Source organism: Salvelinus sp. IW2-2015, linkage group LG33 (assembly GCF_002910315.2).
Source record: "Salvelinus sp. IW2-2015 linkage group LG33, ASM291031v2, whole genome shotgun sequence".
In the NCBI taxonomy this organism is placed as follows: domain Eukaryota; kingdom Metazoa; phylum Chordata; class Actinopteri; order Salmoniformes; family Salmonidae; genus Salvelinus; species Salvelinus sp. IW2-2015.
The window spans coordinates 11,769,412-11,782,265 of NC_036872.1; the positions used below are offsets into that span (position 1 = coordinate 11,769,412).

At 44.7% G+C, this 12,854-nt stretch overlaps 1 protein-coding gene across 1 annotated transcript in view; it reads right to left on the reverse strand.

Annotated features, from left to right (window-relative positions):
• The window catches only part of LOC111958118 (nuclear receptor subfamily 6 group A member 1-A-like), a 106,630-nt gene that overhangs the window by 59,576 nt on the left and 34,200 nt on the right, over positions 1 to 12,854 (reverse strand). The gene's annotated exons all lie outside the window — the stretch shown is intronic.

The following is a 12,854-nucleotide window of genomic DNA, read 5'->3' on the forward strand; positions in this document are numbered from 1 at the left end:
CGTGTGGTGTGTGTGTGTGTGTTGTGATGTGTGTGTGGTGTGTGTGGTGTGTGTGTGTGTTGCTGGTGTGTGTGTGTGTGTGTGTGTGTGTGGTGTGGTGTGTGTGTGTGTGTTTGTGTGTGTGAGAGAAGAAGGGAGAGAAAACAGAGTGAAGAGAGTGGGGTGAGACACAGGAGGAAAAACAGAGTTAAGTGTGTGTGAAAGAGAGAGAGAAAGAGAAAGAGGGAAAAGGAGAAAGACAGATGCAGATCGGCAGGACATCAGAAGATCGGACAAGCGGTGTTGTGAATGGTGCTTTTGAGTATGTGTGTTTGTGTGTGTGGGACAGAGGCAGGGAAGAGGGAGGGGGGAGAGAGAAGAACCCCATTCCCCTCAGTTCCACCACTAACTTTTCAACGTGCTGCACTTGAGGGAAGTTAGCTGTTTCGAACCGGCTACGGAGGTTTTTGTTTCTTCCCTTGCTCCCACCTATACACTTTTCCACTTTCTGCAATAACCATCGACGAACTTCAACTGAATAACTGTCCGCCCTATTATTTCAGTTGAGTATCCTATGGCATTTACAATCTGTATTTTTGTAACAATTCACCTCTGCCACACTGCCAGTCGCTCCCCTCTGCATGATGTCTGAGTGGCTCTGAATAGAACGACATTCTCCCATTATAACACCTTAATTTAGCACAATCTTCTATGCTTTACTTCTATGCATTATTTCTGAATGAGTGCCTTATTGTAGTCTCACTGAGGCTTAGTTGAGCTACTAAGAACTGCAATTATGACTTTCCACTTACCTATTGGTAATGATGACCTGTTTATAAAAGAAAGAGGATTGTGTAAAAGTGTTGGATTGTCTTTCAAAGGGCATGTTTGTGGTGTTTCTTATAACGTGTGTGATGCATTGGAGATATTGGTTGCGAGGTACCAGTTGTCTAAAGAGAGCATGTGCTTAAACAGAGGGTCTGTGTGAAAGAGCGAGTTCCAGAAGATGTGTGCGGAGACAAAGCTATGTCTGTGTGGTGTGTTGTGTGGTTGTTGTGTTGTCTTTGTGTGTGTGTGTTAGTGTGAATGTAGCTGTGTGTATGTGCGTTATTGTGATAGTGTAGTTGTGCGTGCGAATGTATGCAGTTGTGCTTAAAGGAGCATGTGGGCTTTTAAGACTAAGTGTGCTGTGTGATGTAAGTGTGAGGCGAGTTCCTAGAGTAGATTGTGTGGGCGTGTAAAGTACTAAAGTCTCATGCTTCGTGCTGTGGTGTCGCGCTGTGGTGATTGGTCTGCTATGTGTGTGTGGGTGGTGCGATATGTATGTGATGCGTGCTGGTTCGTCCTAGTGGGTGGTGTAAGTTGTGTTGGTGGACGCTGGTGGTGCCTGTCGTGGTGTGAGGCTTGAGTGGCATGGTGTGTGTAGTTGTAAAGTGTGAATTTTGGACCTGATACCGCTAGTGACACTGTGGACAAAAGCGTCCAGCCATCCAGACCCGCCGTGTCAGCCATTAGTGCAGCACTGGGTTCCCTAGGTAGTTCTAGGCGATCTGTTTTTCATAAGAGCGCTCGATCCCTCTGGCTGCAATTCAGGTGGGGCTGCCTCGAGTAGCGGATGTCCATAGTTTGGGTGTTGACCCTGACGGAGGTGAAGCTTGTAGAGATCACAGAAATACCACTGGTCCAGCTCCCATCCAGGACCCCCGTTGTTCCATGCCCGGCTTTTTATGACCAAGTGAGAAATAGGCAGCCGAGCTGATCTCTCTGCGTCTCTCAGGGTCTCGTCTCGCCGCCGGGAGCGCACTGCCTTTTCGGTCTTCTCGGACGTTTCTAGAGTAGTACAGGTCCATGCTTCGAGCAATTAAAAATTTCGAGACTGACATGCTTTTGCAGTGAAAGAGATAGTACTCTCTCTACTACATTTCCTCCCCTCCTGAGGTCTTGCATATTAGTAACTATAAGTTAGCTACCAACAAGAAAACAGTAGAGAACAGTCTAGCAACTGGGAAGAGTAAGAAGATGTGCTTCGGAAGTCATAGACAGCAGTGAAAAGAAGGAGAAGAGGAGAAGAGGAAGAGAGAGCATCTGCTTAACAGTTATGCAAATGGTGACCAATAGAAGCGGTTGGTATAAATGCAGCAGTGAAAGTATGTGAAAGAGTATTAGTAGTAGCCGGCATCTTTGTAATGTGATTTGAATAATGTTGGGCTGGGTGGGGTGTGGTGTGTTGCCGGCAGGTGCTTGGGTGTTGCGAGGAGTGGGTGGGAATGAGTAGGTTGGCTCAGGTGAGTCGTGACTGCTCGTGTTACACTTGATCATTCGATGCTCATCTCTCTCCCGTTTTGCCTTGTGTCGTGAGAGAGATAGCTCAATATATTCCAACTCCTCGCCCCCCACCCCCCCCCCCCCCCACACACACAAGATGCCGGAAAAAAACACCAGCCAATTCTTATAATACACTCCTCTCTCATCTGTCCTCTTTCACTGCTGTTTATAAACCTTCTTGGACATCCTACGTTGCATTTTACTTCTCAGCCTCCGAGCAACATTAACTACTTCACAGCAGCTATGTTTTTTGCTGTGTACAACTAGCAGTCAAAGAAAGGGGGAGGGGGAAGAAGAGAGACGAGATAGCTCGTTTGAAAAGCCAGTCAAAAGTGAAGCATGGTCACCTCTAACCCGGGCCAGGCATCCCCTCCCTCCCAGCCCCTGAGCAGCAGCTGGCTCCTATCCTCACTGCTGCTAATGGCGACACGCGGTCTGGATTGGGCTGGACGGCTTTGTCCCACAGTTACCTCTCAGTCAAACAACTACTACTGCTACTGGGCGCACCCAACATTCCGCAGGCGAACCAAGCGTTTATGAAACACATGCAGACAATACAGGGAAAGCGCACAGGATGCATTCATTCACACACCACCACACACACACACACACAACACACACACACACCACACACACACAACACCACCAACACACACACACACACACACACACACACACACCACACACACACACACACACCAACACACACACACACAGAGCATACTTGTCTACCGCACACAATCTCTCTGGAACTCGCTTCTTTCACACAGACCCTGCGTGTTTAAAGCACACGATTCTTCTCTTTAAGGACAAACTGTACACTCCGCACGCAACTCTCCAATGCATACACCACCACGTTATAAGAACCACACACCAAAACATGCCCTTGAAAGGACCAATCCAACACTTACACAATCCTCTTCTTTATAAACAGTCATATTACCAATAGGTAAGTGGAAATCATAATTGCAGTTCTAGTACACTCAACTAAGCCATCAGTGAGCACATACAATAAGGCACTCATTCAGAAATAATGCATAGAAGTAAAGCATAGAAGATTGTGCTAATAAGGTGTATAATGGGAGAATGTGTTCTATTCAGAGCCACTCAGACATCATGCAGAGGGGAGCGACTGGCACAGTGTGGCCAGAGGTGAATTGTTACAAAAATACAGATTGTAAATGAAAGATACTCACTGAAATAATAGCGGACAGTTATTCAGTTGAAGTTCGTCGATGTTATTGCAGAAAGTGGAAAAGTGTATAGGTGGGAGAAAAGGGAAGAAAAAAAACCCTCCGTAGCCGGTCGAACAGCTAACTTCCCTCAAGTGCACACGTTGAAAAGTTAGTGTGGAACTGAGGGGAATGGGTTCTTCTCTCTCCCTCCCTCCCTCTCTCCCTGCCTCTGTCCCACACACACAAACACACATACTCAAACACATTCACACACGCTGTCCGATCTTCTGATGTCCTGCCCGATCTGTCTGTCTCTCTCCTCTTTCTCTTCTCTTTTCTCTCTCTCTTTCACACACACTCTAACTCTGTTTTTCCTCCCTGTGTCTCACCCCACTCTCTCTCACTCTGTTTCTCTCCCTCTCTCTCTCACACACACACACACACACACACACACACACACACACACACACACACACACACACACACCACACAACACACACACACACACACACACACACACACACACACACACACCACACACACACACACACACACACACACACCACAGACGCATACAAACATGCATGCACATACACACAAAGGAGCTTCGCTACGCAAGTTATTAAACTGCTCCACATTTAATTGCATGAACTATATATGAACCAGTTGATGGACAGGAGCACATTTAGTGCATGTGTTAAAGAGGAAGAACAGTATTGGTTGAGACTTTGAGAGCCAGGGGCTAGGGCTCAGTGATTGGGCAGTGTTCAGACCATTGAAAGTAGAGCCCTCTCTATTGAATGGCTACTGGTGTGGGTGGGCCTGTGTTTGGGTGACAGACTGGCTCTGAAAAATTATCCTGAGAGTTCAGCTACTCTGCCAACCAGAGCAGCGCTATGCAGAGAGGAGGGAGAAGTGGGGTGATGTTTAGTATTTGGAAAGGAAGGAGTCTGCTCACCAATAGTTTTATCATCGAAATATAGTTTTTTTTTTTAAACGACACACGTTTGAGTATACAATGAAGAATATCAACTAAAATGTCTTACCCAACTGTTTGAATAAAAACATGTATAAAATATATTTAGCATCATTGACGGTACATACAAGAACAATCTGATCTCATAATAGTTTGAAACGGATTAATTTGAGTCTCCTCGGCTTTTGTCTAGTCTCGCTTGCCAGGATGGCGATTCTCTCTTCGCCACCCAGTAGAGGCCGGCTAAACCCCTCGTGTCCCACAGAGCCTGACATCTACATGTCTCCCTGAGATTCACTAGCTGGATGCAGCCCCACACTCCTCCCTTGTGTGTCTTTCCCCCTCTCTCCCTCTCCCCTCTCTCCCCCTCTCTACCCAGTGATGACGACAGGCCGGGCCCGGGAGTGCTGCCAAGTGCTTTCATTCACACCTGATTAGATCACAGTGACCTCGATAACATCACTCTGCTCCACGCCCTGCGCCACACTGGGACACAAGCCTTTTGTTTGGGTTGAGAAAATAATGTGTCTGCACAAATTGACGCTAAATTAGATGGAGGGGATATTAATGTAGAAATGTCTGAAGATGTGAGAGGGGAGAATGTGCGCGTTACAGAAGAGGTGGATATAATATCTTACAATGGGGTTATTGTACAGTATTGCATTCATTGGAAGTGGAATGTGTACATGTAGGTATGTTATAAAGGAAAATGACCCATTGGCTCTGTCGGGGATGGCTCTTACACTGAGGTGGAAGTATTGATTCATGGAGCCGGTACGGCTGAAAATGACTGTCTTTCAATGTTTTTACATTTAGTCAGATTAGAGGAGAGTTTGGAGCCATGGCTGTGTGTTCGCGCGTGTGTGTATAGGTGTGTTGTAGGACACAGGACTGACATCAGTGCCATCTGAGACAGCCCTACATCCCAATGACGATGAAAGCTATTTCAGCACAGTGGTTTTATGAGCGTGATCGCATCAGTCTATTTTCTGTAACCTACATTAACATATCGGGCGATTCCAAGGCGCATGGCCCGCAAATATTTTGTTATCACAGATTGTTCTGGCAATTTTCACATAGAAACTTCATTAGGAGGAAGGATATTAACATGCTTTTTACATTTGTACCACAAATCCTTTTTGAGAAAATCATGATGAAAGGGGCCATTTTGGGCCCTTTTAGACTTACTGTATACGTCCCTCTTGTGGTACATGGTACAGACAACATCTTGGTGTCATAATACTCCTTATAGTGTGCTCTAACATATGGATTATGTCTATATTCTGAAGCAAAAAAAATCACATTCAATTATTCAACATTACAAATATATATATATAATTATTTAAGTGCCCATTTTGATTTTGCTTATTTTTTTTTACATATTGTTTGAAACAATATACTCTTCAAACACATCACATATCCAGAGTGGGCGCTCTGCTATTTTTAAAGAAGTTATCCATTTTATACATAGAAATGTACATTATAGGTCATTAACCAATCACAGCCCTCCTGTAGGATTGCACATTCAGCAAATCAACAGCAGAGGGACTTCCCTTTGAATCCATTTCACATTCACTGTGTTGGCGGTGCTCATGTGTGGTTTCCAGGGTGTTGATGCCGTTCTATTTGCTCCGTTCCAGCCATTATTATGAGACCTCCTCCCCTCAGCAGCCTCCACTGGTGTCATGTACGGTTCACGCACCATTGGGTCTTACAGGAGGCTTGTATATGTCTAAAAAGTACCTAAAATGGCCACTTTCAACATGATTTCCCCAATAATGGTTTGTGTTACAAACGTAAAAAGCATATCAAATATCCTCCTCCCAATGAAGTTGTTATGTGATGATTTGTCAGAACATTCGGCGATACCAAAAATATTTTTGGCCCATGCTGGGTATGGAAGTCGCCCGATATTTCATCTTACATGGATATAACTGCACCTCTGTTTGCTATCCATGCTAATTCAATGTTCTCTTATATCTTCCTCTGAGGGAGCTAGTGTGATTCCACATGTTCAGAGAACCTCTGGTACAAGCTGAGGCATGGGGCCGATGGGGAGGGAGGGGGAGCACGTCCTGCACGCTGCTGCCTCGGATGACAGGCCTGTCCTCGACCTGCGCCTCCATCAGACTAAACACAGACCTTACAGGCTCTCTGTGCTGCCTGGCCCTAGCCTGCTTACTGCCCACCACACCATCCTTACAGCTTCACATGCAACCTACGGTAACTACAAAAAAACCACGCTAGCTGAGCACGCACACACACCAAATGCTTCGCATCTCACACCCACACACACACAAACACACACATAGGACGATACCAGTATCACTATTTTTTATCCATGTAAAAAATAAACACAAATCAGAACCCAAACTATTAGGTTCCTTTAAAAACCTGCTTGTATGTAAAAATATTGTGTGCTTTGGGTTCCGACCAGCTCTGTCGCACTCTGTCCCAGCGACCGGAGGGCCCATGGGCCGGCGCACCAATGGCCCAGCGTCGTCCGGGTATGGGAAGGTTTGGCCGGCAGGATATCCTTGTCTCATCGCACACTAGCGCGATGCCGGGCTGAGTGACACGGCTGGACCAGTGTCGCCAGGATGTACGGAGGTGCTTCCTCCGACACATTGGTGCGGGCTGGCTTCCGGGTTGGATGCTGCATTGTGTCAAGAAGCAGTGGCGGCTTGTTGGGTTGTTGTTTCGAGAGACGCATGGCTCTCGACCTTCGCCTCTCGAGTCCGTACGGGAGTTGCAGCGCATGAGACAAACTGGTAACTACTACCAAATTGGATACCACCAAAATTGGTGGAAGAAAAAGGGTAGAAAAAAAAGAAGAAGATATTCTGTGTAGCTTTAGCTTGGAAAATTAAATACATGTAACTCTGGAAGACGACATGATGATGTTTGCTTCCAACCATATAGGGCTGATTTTCCTAAAGAATTTCCCTTGCCACGATGACAAACGACTCATCGCCATTACTGGTAGTAGTCACTTTAATAAATCTACCTACATGTACAATTACCTCAGATTACCTCGACTAACCGTGACCGCCGCACATTGACTCTTACCGCGTACCCCCTGTATATAGTCTCGCTATTTTAATTTTACTGCCTGCCTCTTATAATTACTTGTCCTTTCTATTTGTTATTCTTATTTGTATTTTTAAACTCATTGCTGTTAGGGCTTGCTAAGCAGAGCATTTTCACTGTAAGTCTACACCTGGTTGTATTCGGCGCATGTGACTAATAACATTTGATTTTGATTTGATTTGTGATCGTCCCGCCCTATACACAGACACACGACACACCACCCCAAATGAACCACACACACACACACTCCCAATGAACACACACACACACAACACACACACACCACACCACACACACACACACACACAACACACAACACACACACACACACACACACAACACACACAGCACACACACACACCACACACACACACACCACACACACACACACATCCCAATAACCACCACACAACAAACACGCAACAGTCTCATGTTTTATGGGGATGCGCTGTCACCATGTCTTCTTGCTACATCAAAAAGCAGTTTTTTGTGGGTGGGATATGGGATATGGGTTAGAGATGCTGCTGGATCACCACATTGCCCATGTGTGCATCATACTGAGTGTAGTGTTTCAGGGAAAGGTTGCCATGCGTCTCTGATGAAGGTTCAAAGAGATGGACTTTTCCTCTGTGTATTCATTGGCCATCTGAATGGATGTCCCAGCAGGGTTTTGTGACCGCAGCAGAGCTGACGAGAGTCATGCCTGCTTGTTCTGTGCCACGGTGAACTAGGTCACTGGGCTGTCAGTTGTGGTAATGCATGCATGCGTGCGCTCGCGTGCGTCTGTGTGTGTTGTGTTAACGTTGTAAAATAGGCTTTGACATAAGAGTGGGAATGTGTTTCAACAAGATATGCAGTACCACTGTTGCAGAGATTCTCTCACACCTGCAGTACAACGAGAGAGAGAGAGACTTGAGTTGGAGACCCTAAGAACGTCAGGAAAGGCCAGGCTCTTATATCATAGTCATGTGCAGCGTTAAGAGATGGAGGAGATTTAGATGCTTCTGGCCCTTTGGAAGTTTATATTTTCCATTCATTGTGTGATGGCAAACTCCATCACTGTATTTGAGGCAGCACTGATAAGGGCATCTGTATAATTGCAGCCATTAAAAACCCTCGTGAGAAATTAATATAAAACTATCTCCTACCGTGTTTAAATTGAAAACGTTTTCCCTCATTTCAGTAAGTTCATTAAATGTGTGTTATTGTAAATTCCAAAGAGGCCAGCATAACAATGACACATAGTTATAGGATGCATTTCCAAATACACAAAACAAAAGTATGTGGACACCCCTTCAATTAGTTGGATTGCCTATTTCAGCCACACCATGCTGACAGTCATGAACTGTTAAGTGTTGAAAAAAAAAAAAAAAAAAAAAAAAAAAAAAATAAAAAAAAAAAAAAAAAAAAAAAAATAAAAAAAAAAAAAAAAAAAAAAAAAAAAAAAAAAAAAAAAAAAAAAAAAAAAAAAAAAAAAAAAAAAAAAAAAAAAAAAAAAAAAAAAAAAAAAAAAAAAAAAAAAAATAAAAAAAAAAAAAAAATAAAAAAAAAAAAAAAAAAAAAAAAAAAAAAAAAATAAAAAAAAAAAAAAAAAGAAAATTTTTTTATTGGCATGCAGACATTTAGTATAAGGAAATGGTTCTCTCATCTTTCCGAGACTAACCTTCCGAATTGAATAAGAGTGCAATGATCGAGATAACACCACCCTCGCGTTCATACATGCATAAACGAAGCATCAAATTGTATTGTCACAGCGCCGATATACAACAGGTGTAACCTTACAGTTGTAAATGCTTACTTAACCAACAATGCGTTTCAAGAAAAAAACTTAATGTAAAAACATGCACAAAATAGTAAAGAGTCAGCATGTTAGAAAAAATAAACAAGTATAGCAGATAGCTATATACAGGGTTACCGTACAGAAGTCAAGTGCGGTGAAAGCACAGGTTAATACAATATGTAATTAGAAAAAAAAAAGAAAAAAAAAAAAAAAAAACAGGAAATAATGTACATGAAAGTAAAGTAAAAGTAGATTATGCACAAGAATAAATAAACCAAAAGAAGAAACACAAAACAAAGGAAAAAAAAAAAAGGTGTTAGAAAAAAAGAGTTCCCTGTATGTCTGCATGTGTTTCATAACGCTGGTCCCTGGGAATGTTGGGTGCGCCCAGTAGCAGTAGTAGTTGTTTGACTGAGAGGAACTGTGGACAAAAGCGTCCAGCCCCATCCAGACCGCCGTGTCAGCCATTAGAGCAGTGAGAGATAGGCAGCCAGCTGCTGCTCAGGGTGCTGGAGGAGGGGATGCCTGGCCCGGGTTAGAGGTGACCATGCTTCACTTTTGACTGGCTTTTCAAAGAGTATCTCTCTCTCTCTTCCCCCTCCCCTTTCTTTGACTCTAGTTGTACACAGAAAAAACATAGCTGCTGTGAAGTAGTAATGTGCTCGGAGGCTGAGAAGTAAAAAATGCAACGTAGGATGTCCAAGAAGGTTTATAAACAGCAGTGAAAGAGGAAGAGAGAGAGGAGTGTAATTATAAGAATGGCTGGTGTTTTTTTCCGGCATCTTGTGGGGGGGGGGGGGGGGGGGGGGGGGTCGGAGGAGTTGGAATATATTGAGTGACAGGAAATACAGCCTGTCCCCAGCTATCTTGTTTGTCGTGTCTGCTTTGTCCAAAGCCCTTAATCCACTACAAAAGCTGTCTGAGAGAGGGACTAGTAACACCAAAAACATTGCCCAAATCCCATGAACTAACCGACACAGTGACAGAGAGAAGAACAGACATTAAAGAGGGATTATGACAAAACTTGAAAATACCACAACAAGTATTTTTTTAAAAACTACAATAATATACGGACACGTCATTGATGACACTAGAAAAGCAGCTTTAAAAACAAATGTTATAGCTGCACAGCTGTGGACTAAAGACAGACAGTCTTCCATAGGCATCGTTAAAAACAGCTATGGCTCTGGGGAGAATCAACAGAGAAAAAGTATTTGGTGTGCATATGTGTACCACATCCCCAGGATATAGGCCCAGTACAAGTAGTCCTTTGAGATGCCTTTACATGTGGAGTCTTGTTACTCTGATACACATCTGTGTTGCCACGATGGAAGTCTGGAAACAAGAAGTTACATTCAATATCCGTCAATATTTAGAGGAATCAATGAAAGACTATTGATGAATTGAAAGTATTCGCTTTAGTCCGAAACAGATTTTTAAAACTAAAACCGTTATCACTTGTTGATCTTTGAGGCTGAGATATGAGTGTGTTTGGGTGCAGGGTTTGAGAGCTTGTGCAACCTGTCCTCCGGCCCTGTAGCCTGCCCTGCGCTGGGACTGGACTTTGCTTTGAGGCTGGATCTCTCAGGCCCCTTTACCTGGATTTGAATAGAAAACCAGACAGCGAGTCACCACTCCCGCGCTGGACAATGAGGATTTTGTTAATGCTCAGCCGCAAGCCTGCTGACACAAAGCACATAGCCACATAGCCTAGCCTGGCCCGGCCCAGGGCAGCATAGCACAGAGTGGAGTGGAACGGGCAGGCGCGGTGCCAGGAGGGGCGCCGGCAGGGGGGCAGGGGGGGGGCAAGGGGGTTTGCGGGGGTGGGATTAGCAGACGTGGAATCAGGGTAGTGGGATGGGGGTTGAAATGGACAGGAAATGACTGGCTTTGATGAAGCAGTGGCAGATTCTCCAGAGCCTTTCCATAGCTGTAAAAAAGCAGTCTGAGCATAAAATGTCACCACACTTCAAGGCCTCATTGTCACCTCCGTCTGGCTATGACGGGGCTGTTAAGACCCCACAGATGTGCCCTACAAACCTTTGCAAAAAGTCCCTCTCTCTCTCTCTCTCTCTCTCTCTAGTACAATCTCTGTCCCCGGTGACCATGTTGGAATCCGTCACTCTACATCAGCACTCTGCATACAGTAGATATCTTACTGCCATACCACAGAATTCTCAAATATACATTTTAGAATTCTTCACGAATATTTTAAAACCTGTAAGACCGTGGAGAAGGATCCGACCAGTGTGGTTATTACATCAAATGAAAAGGAGCCCAGATGATGAGATACATCTCAAGTGTGAAATCTGAATTTGGCATGCTTAAAGTGAATTTGCCTTGTTAAGCGTAACATATAAATTGGCATTCTAGTTTCCTGAACGGTGTCTTGTCATCGCTCTGTGCTCGATCGGAGATCACCGGAGGAAAAGAGAGGATTCTCAACTTCCTAGTCCATTCCTACACGGTTTCAGTCTGTTTTAATGGTTCGTGGGCTGTTTTACAAGGGATGGATCAGGTCTTGATTATTTCCTTTGAAGTTGAATCATTTTGTTGTTCCACTGAACATTTCTAATCGAAAACATAAATCAGGAAACATACATCTTTGTAAAATGGAAACGCTGTCTGTCACAAACTGAGGCTCCATCCTCCATTCCCCTCCACAGCTATGCTGAACCAGGGAGCAGAGAGCGTAATGTGTGCTCAGTGAATATCAGGGTCGATTAGGAGTCCCTTCTGGCTGTGTTAGAGCAGATTAGGCAGCGGCAGCAGATACAGGCCGCAGGCTGGTCATCTGCCTCTCTGACCCACATTGCTCTGATGTGCACGTCTCTTCCTATTACACTGACAATCAGACGTCACATTACATCAGCTGAGAGGCCGGGGAGCCGCTATCTGCATGCAATACATACCCTCCCCACAGGCTCTTCTCCTAATAACCGAGCACTGTCACATCCCCACCATCCTCCTGGCATCCATTGCCTGGTTTAAGGTAATGCTATTCAACTATCACCCTAATGCAACACTCACTGAGGTCAAGTCCCTATATCAAACCATAACTGTTCTATTCACAGTGTACGGGTAAGCCTATAACATGTATTTCCAAGCCCTCCATCAGTTTGCAGCTGGCTGACAGACCAGGTCTGTTTGCAGGCCAGCCGGCCGGGCCGGGATATAATTGGCAGCTGTGGAGTGAAAAGCAGGCTCAGCAACCGATAAGGGCTGTGGGGAAAGCTCTATAATCAGCATGGCTTAGCAGATGATAAATTATGTGTTCACAGAAGTATGCTGTCAGTGCTTTGAGGGAGATGGAGAGAGAAAGAGAGAGAGAGAGAGAGAGAGAGAGAGAAGCGAACGAGACAGGAGGGAGAAGACGAAGGGAGAGAGAGGCGTGACTCGAGAGAGAAGAAGGAGGAAGGAGGGAGAAGAGAGACCGAGAGCGATGATGATGAGAAAGGAGAGGAAAGAGAGAGAGAGAGAAGACGAGAGAAGAGAGAGAGAGAGAGAGAGAGAGAGCAGAGAGAGAGAG